This window comes from Biomphalaria glabrata, chromosome 13 (assembly GCF_947242115.1).
Source record: "Biomphalaria glabrata chromosome 13, xgBioGlab47.1, whole genome shotgun sequence".
NCBI lineage: Eukaryota > Metazoa > Mollusca > Gastropoda > Planorbidae > Biomphalaria > Biomphalaria glabrata.
This window is the reverse complement of record NC_074723.1, coordinates 245,844-263,504: the sequence shown is the minus strand read 5'-3', so window position 1 is coordinate 263,504 and position 17,661 is coordinate 245,844. Positions and strand designations below refer to the sequence as shown.

General features: G+C 33.9%; 1 protein-coding gene across 1 annotated transcript in view; it reads left to right on the top strand.

The window, feature by feature from the left end:
* The window catches only part of LOC129922591 (potassium channel subfamily T member 2-like), a 99,171-nt gene that overhangs the window by 49,408 nt on the left and 32,102 nt on the right, over positions 1-17,661 (top strand). The gene's annotated exons all lie outside the window — the stretch shown is intronic.

The window sequence follows — 17,661 nt, the reverse complement described above, 5'->3', positions numbered from 1 at the left end:
TTGCCACAGAGTGCTTCTTGGTGAAGAATGCAATGTATGGCTGCAAAAGGTCCCGCCAAGCTGAGCTGATTCCGTTTCTCTACCATTAATCCAACAACACCAACCTTCTCTGAACACATTGCTGGTGCACCATCCGTAGCTACTGCAATAAGTTTCTCCCACGGTAGCCCACACACCTGTCAATACAAGCTTCCAGTTCTTGAAACACGTCGCGTCCAGTCGTCGTTCCTTTCACAGCGTCCAATTGCTCTTCAACAATGTTCAAGTTTTCGTCGACCCCACGAATAAATACAGCACAGTATGCGGTGTCTGTTACACCAGTAGACTCGTCCAGTACAATGGAATATGCTACAAAGTCTTTTGCAGCGGCACTCAGTTACTGTTGAACATTTGTCGCTGACTCGGTGATCCTGCTTGCAACTGTGTTCGCAGACAAACTTATGCCTTCGAAGGGCTTCTTTTTCTCGGGGCAGATAATTACACACGCCTGTAGCATACACTCTTTTACAAACTGGCCTTCAGTGAATGGTCGTGATGCCTTTGCTATCATCTCGCTAACAACAAAGCTTGCTTTCACAGAATCTTGACACATGTACCCCATCCCTCCCCATCTCCCTTTCTTTCTCCTGTTTCGGTCGGAGCAGTGATATAATGGTGGCCAGATTCTAGCCGCTATCGGCCAGCGGTAAGAATCAGGCCACCGTTCACCCAGCTGAAAGCGGTCGGTGGGCGACAGTAACACCACATTTACTTTGTGCAGTTGTAAATCATTTCACGGCTTATATGTGGTCATTGTAAATTTTATCTATTTTTTTTAAATTCGCGGACGTGGTCGCGGGCCACACAAAATACGTGTTTGAGACCCCTGCTCTAAACACTACACAAACCTAACCTATATAACATATAATAATAAAAGGCTTGACTTATATAGGCCTTATGCGTGATATAAATTATTTTTATTGGAATGCAATTTTTAAGATTAATTTTCTATTTGAAATGCAGGTAGCAACTCATCTTAATCAAAGAGATTGAGGCTAGATCTAGAATCACATAGAATGATAGCTATCTATTGCCCTAATATTATTGGATTATTACTATTTAAAATCCCCTCGTTCTATATACTAGGACAAATTTGTACAAATACGCCTTCTTCCCTAGTGCTATTAGAGCATGGAATGAGTTGCCTGAGCTAGCCATAAAAACCAGTGACTTGGCAGTATTTAAGTCATTGGTTAATATGCATGACTGAATGCATGACGCTTTTATTCTTTCTAATAACGGATCCGGTATGTCCACAACTTGTGTCTGGCATATGTTAAAAACTTCATCTTGCTTCTCCTCTTGATTGCACAGTCGTGATAATGTGTCAGCATTTCAGTGGTTTCCTTCTACCCACTGAAATGAGAAATCATAACGATTGCTCCTCTACATCAAGTTTTGTAATATTCTTGGAGCCTGGTTTAGAGGCTTCCTTAAGATGTTTGCAAGTGGCTTATGATCGTTTATTATTATGACATGTCTTCCAAATGTATATTGATTAAATCTTTCTAGCCCAAAAACTACGGCAAGTAGTTCTTTTTCAATCTGAGCCCACCGTTTTTCAGTTGGTTTCAATGCTCTAGAGCAGGGGTGGGCAACCTTTTTGTATCGAGGGCCGCATTAAAAAAAAAATGGGAATGGCGGGCCGCATATGTATATACAAATTAGAGAGATACTCTAGCTAACTGTATAGAATGTCTTTAATTCATATTTACACTTTATTATATTCACGTTTCTTTTTTTTCCACACTCCACGTTAAGGAATTACAACAAGAGTTAGCAATTTTTGAAACCAATTAAAGATTTTTTTTTTCAAATTGCTGTTGTCATTTTACATTGAAATATTCTGACAAAGTTGCACTTAATGTGCAGTATTTTACTCTTTACACTCGTGAACAATGTTCCAGAAGTGTAGAACTAGCTTACTAGTTTTTATCCTTGTGACTGGGATTTTTTATTGTTCTCATTTGCCTTGCCCATGCTAAGATAGCGGATACATTGGATCATTTTGTTAATAAATAGGAAATACCTGTGATTAACACCCCTAGCTCTCATAAGGTTGATTATTACTGTATTGCCATCAATGATATACTTGAAATTTTATGCAAACTTTCCTGTTTAGAGTTTATGGTTGGGATTTTGTATATAAAATAACAAAAAGCAAACTATTTTTCCCTATCAAAGATCGAGCTCCATCAGTTGTTACACTTGCCAACTATTTTCAAGCATACCCAACATTCAACACAGTTCTTCATAGCATTGAATAAATACTGATCAGAGATTATCTTGTATTGAGTGAATTGAAGTTAACCAATTAGCATAATCTTCGTTTACTTGAAACTTTTTATAATGAGACAGTTTCAATAATTTATATAGATATTATTTTTAATATATTTGCTTTTTAATCTGTATATACTGTGGGCACACCTGATTTCTGTAGGTGTCGGCGGGCCGCATAAAACACTCCGCCGGGCCGCATGTGGCCCGCGGGTCGTAATTTGTCCACCCCTGCTCTAGAGGCAAATTCTATTGGTTGTCCTTCTTGCATTAGTACAGCTCCAAGTCCATGTTGACTACTGTCCACTTGTATTTCAAGTTTCTTGTCAGGGTTGTAGAATATAAGGACTGGAGTATTTGTAATCATTGTTTTTATCTTATTGAATGCCTCTTCACATTTTTCAGTCCATCTAAAATTGCAATTTTTCTTTGTTAGTTCTATTAATGGTTGAGACACTTGGTTAGATTGTTCAAAAATTTTGACAAATACTGCACCATTCCAGATAATTTTCTTGCTTCCTGGCTATTTTCTGGTTTCTTCATTTCCAGAATAGTTTTTGATCTTCTTTATGTCAGGCTTTACGCCTTGCACACTTGTCCCTTGAAACTGATCTGGTTTTGTTTCTCTACTGTTTTTGTTTCATTTCATTGAATGCATTTCTCTTTGCATCTCTCTCTTAATCTCTTCAGTTTGTCAGAGTGATCTTTTTCTGCTTCTTCTTTGGACTGACCACATCCCACAATCACGATATCATCAGCCACATTAATGCATCCTTCGAATCCTAACAATGCTTCTGTTAACTTCTTCTGGAATATTTCTCCACTTACACTTGTTACCGCTGCCCCCATAATCTTTCAACAACAACATCACAAGATGTGATTAGAAAATTGAAAGGACAATTTGCTCGTTTTGGTGCTCCAAAAATGTTAGTAACAGATGGAGGTCCACAATTTAGTTCAAATGAGTTTTTGAGATTCACAAGGCGATGGAACATCAATCACATCAGATCAGATCCTGGTTATACGAGACCAAATGGGAAGGCGGAAGCTGCTGTAAAGATAATGAAGAATTTAATACTGAAAAATACAAATACTTCTTCTTTCCCAGTGCTATTAGAGCATGGAATGGGTTGCCTGAGCTAGCCAGGAAAACCGGTGACTTGGCAGAATTTAAGTCATTGGTTAATATGCATGACTAAATGCATTACGCGTAGGACGTAATCATCTTCTTTTTTGAAGTAACGTCTGTATTATATAAGATAAGATAAGAAAACTAAACATAATGGTGATGATCCATATGAAGCTTTACTGGAGCTCAGAAATATACCTCGGCAATGTACTGGATTTAGCCCAGCTGAAATGTGTCTCAAAAGAAGTCCTCGGACATTCCCAGCACTTCAAAGTGTTTAAGTGAACATGTTGTAGCTGAGAAGAAAGAGAATTATATACTATATATATATATATATATACTATAAACAACAAGTAAAAAGACAATATGATAAGCAAGCTCGGGATTTACAAAAACTCCATCTAGGGCAAACTATTTATTACCAAAACCCAGGTCAAACTGGGTGGTATCCTGAAATAATCAGGGAACAACCATCTCCAAGATCTTATAAGATCAAGGAGGATAATGGAGGATTCTACATACGTAACAGATTTCATATTAGGCAAAGGAAAAGTATTTTGAAAGACACTGATGTCTATGATGGGAATGTCTTGGATGATGATGATGAAGATAATGAAAGGCCAGATTTTGCTGATAACTGTTCTCAACATGCAGCACAGTCTGGAGTAGTTTCTCATGTACCAGACAATAATTGCGATAGAAATATGCCAGCAAGAATTAGCACTCGAGTAACAAATAGACCTGTGTGGCTTAGGGAATATGATATGTACTAAGAATTTTTATGACAATATTAATATGCATGTTGAAATATTTATTCTATATGTGTCACACTCTCAATTGAAATTTATTTTTATGTTTAGTTGTTATAATATTTATAAAATAAGATGAGTTATTAATGTTTGTTATTTTAATTGCAAATATTTCTGATATGTATTTTGTTAGCTATAGAAAGGGAAGGATGTTGATGTGTGTTTTATATAGGTTGCACCAATCTGTATTTGGGAGTAACATCCCTTGTAATTGTAACTGTGGTTGTCAAACAGTATGGCGTTAGATTAAACAGCTGATTTCATTTCTTATACGTTCCTGTTATATCCAGAGTCTTGTTATTATTCGTTCATAATAATCAAGTAACAGTAGTATCAGTGAGTATCACAATCATTCAGTAATCAGATAGATCGATTAAATTCTATTCAATGATTAGATTGCCAGGGGAACAGAAGAATCTTTGTCTGTTTTTTAAATAACCATTGGACTTCATTGGACTTTTATACAGTCTTGCTAGACTAAGACTAAGTCTAGCTAAATCTAAATCTAGATATTTTATAAATTTATATTGATTATATTGACATTGAGATCATAATGCGTTTTACGATCTCAACCTCACTCAGTTTATGTAACTTGATTTGGAACTAGATCTAGTCTAGATCTAGAACTAGGATCTAAAAAATAAAATAAATCCAGATCTAGATCTATTTTTAGAACTATTATACTAATACTTTATACTTATAGTCTAGTCTTGATTCCAGATCTGACTAGGTCAACTAGGTGTGTACTAGACTTAGATATAAAATTATTCTAGAGCTAAATCAATTAAGATCTTATTATATTATATCTTATCTTATATATACAGATGTTACTTAAAAAAAGATGATTATGTCCATTACTATAGAAACTACTGACTAGGTGTAGTAGCACTAGGCTACTACTATAATAGTTTCTAGTAGTGGCTCTAGGAATCTAGACCTATTAGATATAGAGTTAGGTGTACTTAAAAGCAGCTATTCCTGTCATCTTACAAAGAGATTTATTGATGTGCTTTATTATTCTTTACAGAATCTAAAATAAAATAGGGGCAAAATTGGCTGAGCTAGTATTTCACATTCAGGACAGTACTGTTGCTTTTGATTTTTAAAATACATTTAAAAAGCCTATAGACTGAAACCGAACAACTGGTAATGAAACTGCATTTATATATCTTATATAATACTGACATATTAACCATTGACTTAAATTCTCCCAAGTCACTGGTTTTCCTGGCTAGCTCAGACAACCCATTCCATGCTCTAATAGCATAGTGTCTAGGACTAGATTTACATTCTAGATTTTTTTAAGCCACTATATTCAGGAGAGAGTTCTTTTGAGATGAAAGTGAGAAGGGCAAAGGTTACATTGTCAGAATTGGTGGTTGAGCATAATATCTTTCTTAGCAGGACAAAGAGAATCAAATTGATTGTTTAAATTTTGAGATGCTCTTTCAGAGCTGAGGATTATAATCTACTTACTACCCCTTTTAAACCTATGGCAGGTTGATGGGAAATGGCAACAGGGAGGGTATGAGCCCAAGACCATCAAGACAACCCAGAATGCAATAGCTAGGGAGTTTATCTATTCATCAGACTCATTAGCCCAGCTTCTTAATTACAAACAAGTTCAAATGACTAATTAGGATTATGTCTGAAAAAAAATCTTAAATATTTTTGTTATTAGTGATTATTGAGGTATTGAGGATGCCAAAGCATTCATTGCTGACTCGGCCAAGAATGGTCTGAAAGATTAAAATCTGAATTCTTTCAAATGTGATAAAATATTTCCAGTGTTTGCATATCTTGGAGGCGTGGTGACTGAGCGGTAAAGCGCTTGACTTCTGAACCCAGGACCGGAGTTCGAATCCTGGTGAAGACTGGGATTTTTAATTTCGGGATCTTCAGACGTCTCTGAGTCCACCCAGCTCTAATGGGTACCTGACATAAGTTAGGGAAAAGTAAAGGTGGTTGGTCATTGTGCTGGCTACATGACACCCTTGTTAACTGTAGGCCACAGAAACAGATGACCTTTACATCATCTGCCCTATAGACCACAAGGTCTGAAAGGGGAACTTTACTGCATACCTTGTAAAGAAATTGCCTATAATTTTATATAATTAAATATCACTGATCTAGCAAGAAAATCATTTATCTCATCATCACCCTGTCCCTTGACTTTTGCCATTGGGATGCTGTGACAGTTTCACTAACCAATTTCCTCCACTTTTCTTGATCAACAGCTGTTCTAAGCAGGATTTTAAGAAAGGCCGGTCCATTCCATGTTATCTAGTTAGCTATTCATTGGATGACCCTTTCTCCAATGTACCTTAAAGAATGACTTTTGATAGTGAGTCATGTCTTACAGTATGACCAAACCAGATCAGCTTTCGTCTCTTCACAGTATTGCGGAGCTCTTCCTTCTTGCCAGCCAGAGTGTTGACTTGCTAATGTACAAACTCGTTTGTCTTTTTTTCCTCATATCTGATACCCAGTAATTTTCTGTAGCATTTACTCTCAAAGGCTTGAATTCTTCTTAAAGCCTCAGCATTCAGTGTCCAACTTTCACAACCATATATAAGCACAGAGATTACTAGTGAAGAATACAGTTTTAATTTTACTAGGAAGCTGATTTTATTGTTCCAGACCCTAAGTATTTAAACGAGTCAACTTCTAATGTTTGGCCATTCTATTGTATGCAACATCTCTTACTATCTACATCACAAACTAATATTTTGTTCTTTTCAGCACTGATTTCCTTGCCAACTGTTGTAGCTGCAGCATCTAGTTTTGTGGTAAGATCTTGTACCTGGTCTGCATTTTCTCCAATGAGGTGTATATTATCTGCAAACCTGAGATTGGAAATAGGCTGCTCATTTATGGTCAAGCTAGGAGTAAATCCTTCTAGCATTTCCCTCATAATATGGTCAAGAAAAAAGAGCTGGAAAGAGAATGCATCCTTGCTACACTTCTATGGATGTCCTATTTTGTCCCATTTTGATGTAGGGCTTTGATAACATCAATAATGTTTTTATTTCTGTTGAGCTCTCTCATCAGTTGCTGCATGCTTAATTGATTATGTCAAGCTTGATCTAGTTAATCACTTCCATACTTATTGGTTAATCATACATAATTATAGATGTCATGTTATTCATTTCAACTATGAATAGTTGCATATAGTTGACAAATATATTGTTTAACTTCCAAAAAAAAAAAAGTGTCATCATGACCCAATAAAATGGTACAAATAAGTGTAACAAAAATATGTCATGACCTAGTTACATCATAGCAAGAAAAAATATCAGGTTGACCTGATTGAAAAATGTCAGGTTTCTTATGATTATATTGTGAGGTTACTCAGTTAAAATACTTTGACTGATATGTACAATATCATTGTCCTCATTTGTATCTGTTTCATGATCTACCTGCCTTGATAAAAAATCAGCTAATATATTTTCATGACCAGGTATACTTTGTAGGTCAAACTTGTAATCAGACAAAATTAATGACCACCTATTTATCCTATTATTCTTTAGTTCTTTTCTTTTAAGTGCTAACAGCGGTTAATGGTCACATTTAATTGTAAAGAATCTTCCTAGCAAATAGTGTTTTAGTTTGATTATGCTCCATACTATAGCTAATAGTTCTTTTTCTATAATTGAATATTTTCTTTCTGCTTTAGATAATGTTCTACTTATATGGACTATGGGTTTTAGATCTGACTCTTTCTGTTGCAGTAGGCATGCTCCTATACCATTATTGGATGCATCAGTATACAGTAGGAGTTGTGAGATAGGATCAATACTCCCTAACTCTAATTTCTCATTAAACTTATCCTTTAGTCTAGTTAGTGCCTCTCTGCTGCTATCATCTAAGTTTATTATATTTGAGTGTTTCTTCTTAGTGAATTCTACTAAGGGCTGAATTAGTTGGGCATAGTTGGGTATGAATTTTCTATAAAAGTTGCACAAGCCTAATAGTGCTCTGACATCCTTTTTTGTTTTAGGTTCCTTAATATTTCTTATTTTACAGATGTTTGCTTTGGTAGGAGTTATTTTACTGTTAGTGATGTTGTAGCCTAAAAATTGAATTTCATTCTTTACAAGATTTAATTTATTGGGAGCAATTGTCATTCTATGTCGTTTTAAACTAGCAAAAATTTGTTCTAGTGTGTCTAGATGTTCCTTTTCTGATTTAGTGAAAACACAAATGTCAACAACATATGAGATTACATTGTCAATGCCTGCTAATAGTTTGCTCATACATTTTTGAAATGTGGCTGTGCTATTAACTAATCCAAATGGCATGACATTCCATACATATATCCCTTCAAACCCGGGTAGTATACATTTGAAAGCAGTATATTGTTTAGACTTTTCTTCCATTTTTATTTGCCAAAATCCTCTATTTAGATCCATGGTGGTAAATAGTGAGGCTCTGCTTAGCATATTAATTATAGTTTCTGTATCAGGTAGAGGTTCAGGATCTATGATAGTACAATTGTTTAGCTCTCTATAGTCACAACAGATTCTCACACTGTTATCTTTTTTTTTGACAATCACCATAGGTTATGCGTAAGAACAAACATCTGATTTTTCTATCTTGTTTTCACTTAGTAATTTCTTTAGTTCTACTTTTACTAATTCCTCATAGGCCTTTGGGATGTTATATGCCTTTGTTTTAGATGGTAGTGTCTTATTTAAATGTATTGAATGCTGAATTAGATCAGTGCAGCCTAGTTTCAATGTAATGACATCATTGTATTTTTCTATCAAGTTATCTATATTAGTTCTATCATTACTGGAGTCTTGGGTGGTAGTATGAATGGATATAGTATTTGCAGCATATTCTTGCATAGTTACTATTGAATCTGTATCCCTATCAATAACTTCTATCTCTTCAACTTTTCTTTTGGGAAATTTTACTAATTTATCTATGCTCAGCTTACATTCCTTGCCATTTCTGTCTACTTTGTACACTTTGTTATTTATTTTTCCTACTATGTCATATGGGCCTTCATTTTTGTTTTTACTATACTTATTTTCTATTTTTACAAACACTTGGTCTCCTATGTTCAATGTCCTTAATTTTCTGTTCTTATTTTTTATATCTCTATGTCTCTTTAAGTTTTTATCCATGTTTATATCAGCTAATTTTATTCCCTGTCTTAAATTTTGTTTTGTTTGTGTTATCCATGGATGGTATTCTTCATAGTTCTCTAGCTCTAACATATTATCAGCCCATAGTTCTAGTGGTCCTTTAGGTTTTCTATCAAAAACTAATTCATATGGACTGAATTTTGTTGTTTCATGAGTAGTAGTGTTGTAAGCAAAGATAGCATAATTTAAAGTCTGATTCCAAGTATTCATTGCTTCTGTTTCTAATTTATAGATTATCTCTTTGATTGTCTTGTTCCATCTCTCAATCACACCGTTTGACTGTGGTGAATAAACTGTACTATGCACTAGTTTTATGTTAGTCATAGCTGCGAAAGCTTTATTTAAGTTTGATCTAAAGTTAGATGCATTATCTGATAAGATTTTGTTTGGGAATCCGAACTTTAGGAATATTGTTCTTAGTGAGGTGCATATATCTTCGGCCCTGATATCCCTAAGAGGAAAAGCTTCTGCCCACCTGGTTGCTATGTCTATGATCCCTAATATATATTTATTTCCCTTGGTACTTGTATTTAATGGGCCCATAATATCAATGGCTATCTTGTCCCAGAAACAATGGGCTTTATCTGATTTTTGTAGAGGTGCCTTGAGTATGAGTTTTTGTTTAGTACATTCTGCACAGGAATCTATATAGTCTTAAATTTGAGTCTTCATCTTAGGCCAAAAGAATTTTTGTGAGATTTTAGCATATGTTTTCTTTTTTCAAAAGTGGCCTGCTGTTGGGTCATCATGGGCCATTTTCAATATTTTGGGTTGTAGACTTTCTGGAATTATAATTTGAATTCTTGTGCTATCTTTGTTTCTGTTACATCTAATGGCTAGGTTGTTGGCTAAAAGATGATGGTTGTTTAAATTTATTTTGTTATAGTCTTTATTTAACAAATCTTGTATTATAGGGTCACTGTTTTGCATTTTGATTAATTCTTGTCTGGTCGTTCCTATTTCATTGAACAAAGTATTTGGTAATTCAATTTCTGGCACTATATTTTTGTGTGATCTAGTTAGAACAGCTGATATATGATGTTGGTCTAGATACCAATTTCTTTGTCTGTTTTTTATCCATGAATCTAGCTGAGTTATTGTTACATGTGAGTTCCCTATTATGAGGTCTTGGGCGGGTGTATCCATTACTACTACTTTTATCTCGCCTGTGATCCAGGGAGATTCAATCCAGACCTTGGCGGTTTTACATATATCAAATTTTTGTATGTTGGCATAAATGACCTTAACAGTTTCTTCTAAATATTGTTCTGGTTTGACTAGATTGGATCTTACTATTGATGTTGTTGCACCAGTATCTCTCATTGCTTTAATTTCTACTGAGTTTACATATGAGGGAAAAACATTTACCTTAGACATGTCTGTTTGTAAGTAGGCAACATTCTCTTCTCTTTGTGTATTGTTATTGGTATTGCCTCTATTTCTATTCCTGTTTTGATAGTTGTTGTAGTTGGACTGATGGTTGTATGTGTCCCTCCTTGATTGTCTATTAGTATTATAGTTATTGTAATAGGAGTTGTTATTCCTAAGGCTCCTTCTTTCTCTGGGGCTTGCACTCTGGTTGGATCTGTAGTTTCTATATTGGTTGCTATAGTTACTATGATTGTTGTAATTATTTTGATTGTAGTTGCTAGGGTTGTGGTAATTGGTGTAACTTCTATATCTGAAGTTGCTAGTGCTAGTTTGTCTGCATTGGCTTTTAACATGGCCCTTCTTCCCACAATTAAAGCAAGTTTTTGAATTAGAAAATTTAAATCTATCATTACTATTGCTATTGTTAGCTGTATTAACTATGGCGGCCAATTGATGTAGCTCTCTTTTGTCCATAGTGTGCCCAGGATGGCTATCTTTAAAAAGGTTTAAATTAGTAATGAGATCAGTTTCTGTCTTTCTTTTCTTTAAGAAAAGTGAACACTAAATCTGTGACATTAGATAGTACATTGTCAATTAGGATCATGTCTAAAATTTGATTAGGATCTTTTATATCACATTTAGCTAGCTCTAACCATTTAAGCATATTTGCCTTCATGTCAAAAATTATTCTGTTGAAGTCTCCATCCTTGTTTAGTTTAATCTTTTTAAAGAGTTTTCTATAATAGTCTTTGCTTTTCCCGAAATGTTCCAAGAGTCTAGTTTTAACAGCTATGTAATCTTTCTGTTGTTCAGTTGTGAGTGTGTTTATTATGTTTAGGTGTTCTCCTGATAAATTTGCTAGCAGATGTTTTGCCATATCCTCATTGTTTAGATTGTAAGTAGATGAGATATGTTCAAACTGAACTAGGTAATTTTCTAATGTTTCCTCCTTAATGTTAAATTTATGAAATTTGGAGATAAATGGTTTGTTACTGGTTTGTTGGGTCATAATGTAGGGGTTGATTTTTGCTGCTTCTAATTTAGCCAACTCTACTTTGTCCTGACTTTCTTTTTGTTTTGCCTCTAACTCTTTTTGTTTAGTCTCTAGTTCTTTTAGTTCTTTCTGATGAGCTCTTTCTGCAGCTCTTTCTTCCCTATCTTTATCCTTATCTTTATAAAAGTTAGGTTCAATTCCCATATCTAGTTTGTACATGTGGATGGTTGATTGTATTAAAAAAACTATGTAATTTTATGAATGTGATAGAAAAATACCAGAATGAATTAATTTTAATGTTTATAAAAAAAAAACACTGTAAAATTTATGCTTTGAAATTAGTGAGTTTTAAATGCCTTTCTTTTCTTCACTTTCTTATCATGGAACTAAAATAGTATTATAAACAAAAAGCACAGCTGTTCATCAAACATGATTATATAATGCTGATTTTAAAGTTGGCTAAATGAGGTTAATAATAGCTTTAATGACACTAAGAAACATTTTAATGAAACACACAGGGTTAAAGCTTGCTAAATAGACTAAGACAATTACAAGAAAGGTTGACAAAGTAGATAATTATGTTAACCTGATTTAATAAAGTATCCCTAATATAGTAATTAAATAAAGTAAAAAAAGTTTTAAAGATCCTGCCAGCATGTGGTTTGCACTCTAGAAGGTAGTTTGATGGGTCACAGGGTTGAACCCTGCCCAATGACATCCCCCACCAGACTTCTGGAGTTTTGGGCTAGGATGTAATAATCTACAAATTTGAAGGAACATTCCAAACATGTAAAAAAACAAACAATAATCATTACATCTGTGCTACACTGTACTGGACAAGTATTCATTTATAGTGGCTTAGATTCTGGATTTTACCCATTCACATAATTATTGATACATGTCCTATAGTGACCGCAACTGTGGGCTGAGTGGTTAAGTGCTCGGCTTCTGAACATGTGGTCCTGGGTTCAAATGTCTGTGAAGACTGGGATTTTTCTTCTTCTTCTTCTTTCTCATTGTTATGTTGGAGTGTTCAGATGACTAGACCAATACATGAGATGAACTGCGCAGTGGTTTCCAAATCAGGGAGCTCTGGGATTTTGAATTTCTGGATTTTTTGGGTGCCCCTTAGTCTACCCAGCTTTAATGGGTACCTGACATTAGTTTGGGAAAAGTAAAGGCACTTGGTTGTTGTGCTGGTTAAATGACACCCTCATTAACTGTGGGCCACAAAATCAGATGACCTTTACATTGTCTGCCCAATAGATTGCAAAGTTTGAAAGGTTAACTTTACTGTGAACCAAGAGTGGGAATTTTTCATTTCAGGATTTTTGGATTTGATCTTTATTTCACCGAATTCTAATGTCTACTTGACTTTAGAATTTAGATGAAGAAAGCAAAGGAAGTTGCGCTTGTCACATAACACTCTCCTTAATTATCTGACATAAAAATGAGTGACCTTTACATCATCTGCGCCATGGTTACATATGCTAATGTTATATTAAATTAAAGATGTTCCTACTGTTATTACTGGTCGTTGACTAGTAGCACCATACTGCTGGTAGACAACTAAACCATTGTAGAAGTAATATATCTTAACTAATAAAACTTCAAATAACTTGAATAACTTTTGTGAACAAAACTAAATATAACTTTATTTCTAATATAGACAAAATAACTTGTGATCAAATGAAATGAATTTAGTAGACTTTAGTAATAATATCTTTAAAAAAAAACTAGCTCACTATAATAGCACAATCTTTCAGTCTCATATTCTGGAGCCGTCTCCCCTAACTAACACCAAAGGATGGCAATGCCACCTATGTTGCATCATTCACAACCAATTGCTAATCTCTTCCCACCATCACCATATAAACACACAAACACACACACCATAACATCTACCAAATAAAAACAGTCTTAAAATACATGGCAATAGAATTTGATGGAACCACGAGGTTCTGACCTCAAAATGGGGTGTAACAAGTTTGGATGTAGTGGACCTAAGAATAAATTGTTATATTGCAAGGTTGATTTATGTGGCTGATCAAAAAATTATTATTTCATGAGGATACTAGAAAAAGGTGATGGATGTAAACTTGAAATTATTTTTATATTACTACAACTTTATATTTGTTAATAATTTTTTTTATTGATTATTAACATTTCATTCACTACTACTTTACACTCAGCATTCTTTCATGTCTGCACACATACATTTGAAATGCTAAATCTATGAGTGTAGAGAAAGAGTCAAAGACATTCATTATCAGCTATCAGTATATTTATTTGTATGGGGTAAATAATGAAATAAAAATAATATGTTTAAAAAAGTGGGATGTGTAACTGATTGGGATAAAACCACTTTGCTATCTGTAGAAAGGGCTTGCGCTTCAAACCTTGCTACAGCTCAGTTGTGTTTGTTAAACATCTAAAGGCATAAAGGAAACCCTTTTTCCACCATGTTTCCACTAAAAGAGATTAGATCTTAGTGCACCGAGCTTGTTGTAAGCATGAAAGATGCCCTCTACACAAAAAAATGTGAAAAAACAAATATTGCTTGCAGTGAAAAGAATGAGTATGGGTATTTATTTTGTATCACTTTAATTATTCCAAATTAGTACATTCAAATACTAAATTAATGTAATCAGATTACGACACTTAAAGAAACAAATAAAAATGCAGTTTTTTGGATTATGGGTGATTTCAACCTACCTGATATAAATTGGAAAACACTAACCATAGATAAACACCAAAACCTTAAGGACATAAATGAGCTTTTCATAGAAACTTTACACAACCTAAGTTTAGATCAAATCATTAAAAAGCCAACTAGATTAAACAACACATTAGATCTCTTCTTAACCAACAGACCTGGATTAGTAGTTGATTATGATATTATCCCTGGTCTATCAGACCATGAGATAATAAAAATACACAGTCAGATAAAAGCAGTAGCCAATATAAAACCCAAAAGAAAAATCTTACTCTGGAATAAATGTAACCTAACACAACTACACCAAGCTGCATTAAACTTTCAACAAACATTCTTATTAGAAAAAGACATTAACCAACCAGTCGATGACCTCTGGAATTTCATTAAAAACCATCTTAAAAGCATTATAGAAAATCAAATACCAACTAAATACACATCAAACAAAATAAATAAATGCTGGTTTAATAATAGACTAAAGAAGCTTTGTAAACAGAAGGAAAACCTATATAGAAAATTTAAAGAAACTAATGCAGAAAGAGTTTACAAAAAGTATATGAAAATTAAACACTTAACACAAAAAGTAAGCAGACAGCTGCAGAGTGAATACATAAACAATGTAATATCTAAAGACAACAACAAAAACCTATGGTCATACATTAAGTCTAAAAAAATGGAAACAACAGGCGTAGCGCCATTAAAAGATGAACATAACATAATACATAATGATAATGAAACTAAAGCAAACATTCTAAACAAATACTTTGCATCAGCATTCTCAGCCCCAGGAGACAAAGACATATTACTGAATTTGAACCAAGTAGACAACATAGAAGATATAGTAGTACAAGAAAATGGAATTCAAAAACTATTAGCCAACACCAAACCAAATAAAGCTTCTGGACCTGATGGTATTCCAGCTAGATTACTCAAAGAACTAAGTAATGAGCTAGCCCCAGTGTTCAAAATACTCTTTCAGGCTTCACTTAACCAGGGCAGAGTACCAAAGGACTGGAAAGAAGCTAATGTCACCCCCCTATTTAAAAAAGGAGAAAAATCTGACCCAGGAAACTACAGACCAGTATCACTTACCAGCATCACATGTAAAATCCTAGAACACATAATATGTAGCAACATCATAAACCACTTAGACAAACATAATGTCCTCACACCATACCAACATGGCTTTAGGAAATATAGATCATGTGAAACACAACTAATAGGACTAATTGATGATTTTTCAAAAGGTTTAGATAATAGTGAACAAATAGATGCTATCTTACTAGATTTTTCTAAGGCTTTTGACAAAGTTCACCACCATAGTTTGCTTAAAAAATTAAAATATTTCGGCATTAATGGTCCACTGCATCAGTGGATTAAAGACTTTCTGATAGGGAGAGAACAAACTGTAATAATAAATGGCTCTAAATCAACACCGATAACAGTAAACTCAGGTGTACCTCAAGGAACAGTCTTGGGTCCACTACTATTTTTAATTTACATAAATGATTTACCAAATTGCATTACTTCAGGAACAAAAGTCAGATTATTTGCAGACGATTGCATAATATATAGAACAATAAAAACAACACAAGACACAGATATTTTACAAAGAGAATTAGATGAATTACAGAAATGGGAATCAAATTGGAGCATGTCTTTCCACCCAGAAAAATGTCAGTTGTTAAGAGTAACAAAAAAACTAAAACAAATTAATTCCACTTATCTTATTCATGGCAAACCAGTAACACAGACTAAAAACGCAAAATACCTAGGTGTTATAATAAATGAAAAACTGTCATGGAATCCACATATTGATGAAACTACAAAAAAATCAAACAAAGCATTAGGATTTATTAAAAGAAATTTCTATAAATCAAATAAGAACATAAAACTAAAATGTTATTTAACCTTGGTTAGGCCAATAATAGAATATGCATCCTCTGTTTGGGACCCCTCAACTCAAGAAAACATTAAGAAACTAGAACAGACACAAAATAGAGCAGTGCGATTCATAACAAACGAATATTCACATTTGACTAGAGCAACACCTTTAGTAAAATCACTAAATTTAGAAAGCCTTCAGGACAGAAGGCTCAAAAGTAAAGTAGCAATAATACATAAAACACTGAACCATAATCTTCAAATACAAAAACAAAATTTAATAAAATACTCTGAAAGACACAAAGATAAAGGCACATTCCTCATCCCATATGCTAGGACAAATTTGTACAAATACTCCTTCTTCCCTAGTGCTATTAGAGCATGGAATGGGTTGCCTGAGCTAGCCAGAAAAACCAGTGACTTGGCAGAATTTAAGTCATTGGTTAATATGCATGACTAAATGCATGACGCGTAGGACGTAATCATCTTCTTTTTTGAAGTAACGTCTGTATTATATAAGATAAGATAATTAGGACTCTTAAAATACAAAGTAGCAAATCTCTGTTTTGAAGACTATTAACCAACCACATTATAAAACATTTACAAATCTAACCATATGACTGTCAGTTGCAATAAAAACATTTATGTCTGCTATGCAGTTGTGTAGTTCAGTAGGGCTTAAAGCCATCAATCAGTTGTTTGCAACTTTCCTAGAACATAATAAAAGTCTTCAAAAACAAAGAAGATATTACTATTTAAAGTATCACTTATTCATCAACAGAAACAATTACACTTTTTTTGTGTGAAAAAAAAATTAAGGGAAATTTTCCATGATAAATACTGATTATATTACCAACACCAGGCAAGGTTGACTCTTTCAGCTGCACAGTCATAGAATAGGTCAGCTTGTGTGTGTGTGTACTGTATCTTTATGAACTGTTTTGTCATTGTGTGTAAAAAGCCTTAGTGTTCTAAATAAGGTTATTACATTCTAAATAAGGTTATTACAATCATGTTGTTCCACTGCAAGTCTATGTCAGTGATCATAAAAATGTAAAAAAAAAAGCAATTCTTTTTATAAGAGAGTATGATACTATCTTAAAAGGGGTCAATCATTTTAAAAAATCATTTGTGAGGTGTAATTGTTTATAATTAATTTTGTGTTGTATTAGTGTTGTATGTTTTACGTTTGCTATTGTGTTCTTAAAAATAAAGCTGCGAGTGATTTTGTTTAGTGTTTGTATGAACTGTGGTGGGGGTTCTGTTGTGGTTGCTTGATAGATGACTTTGGG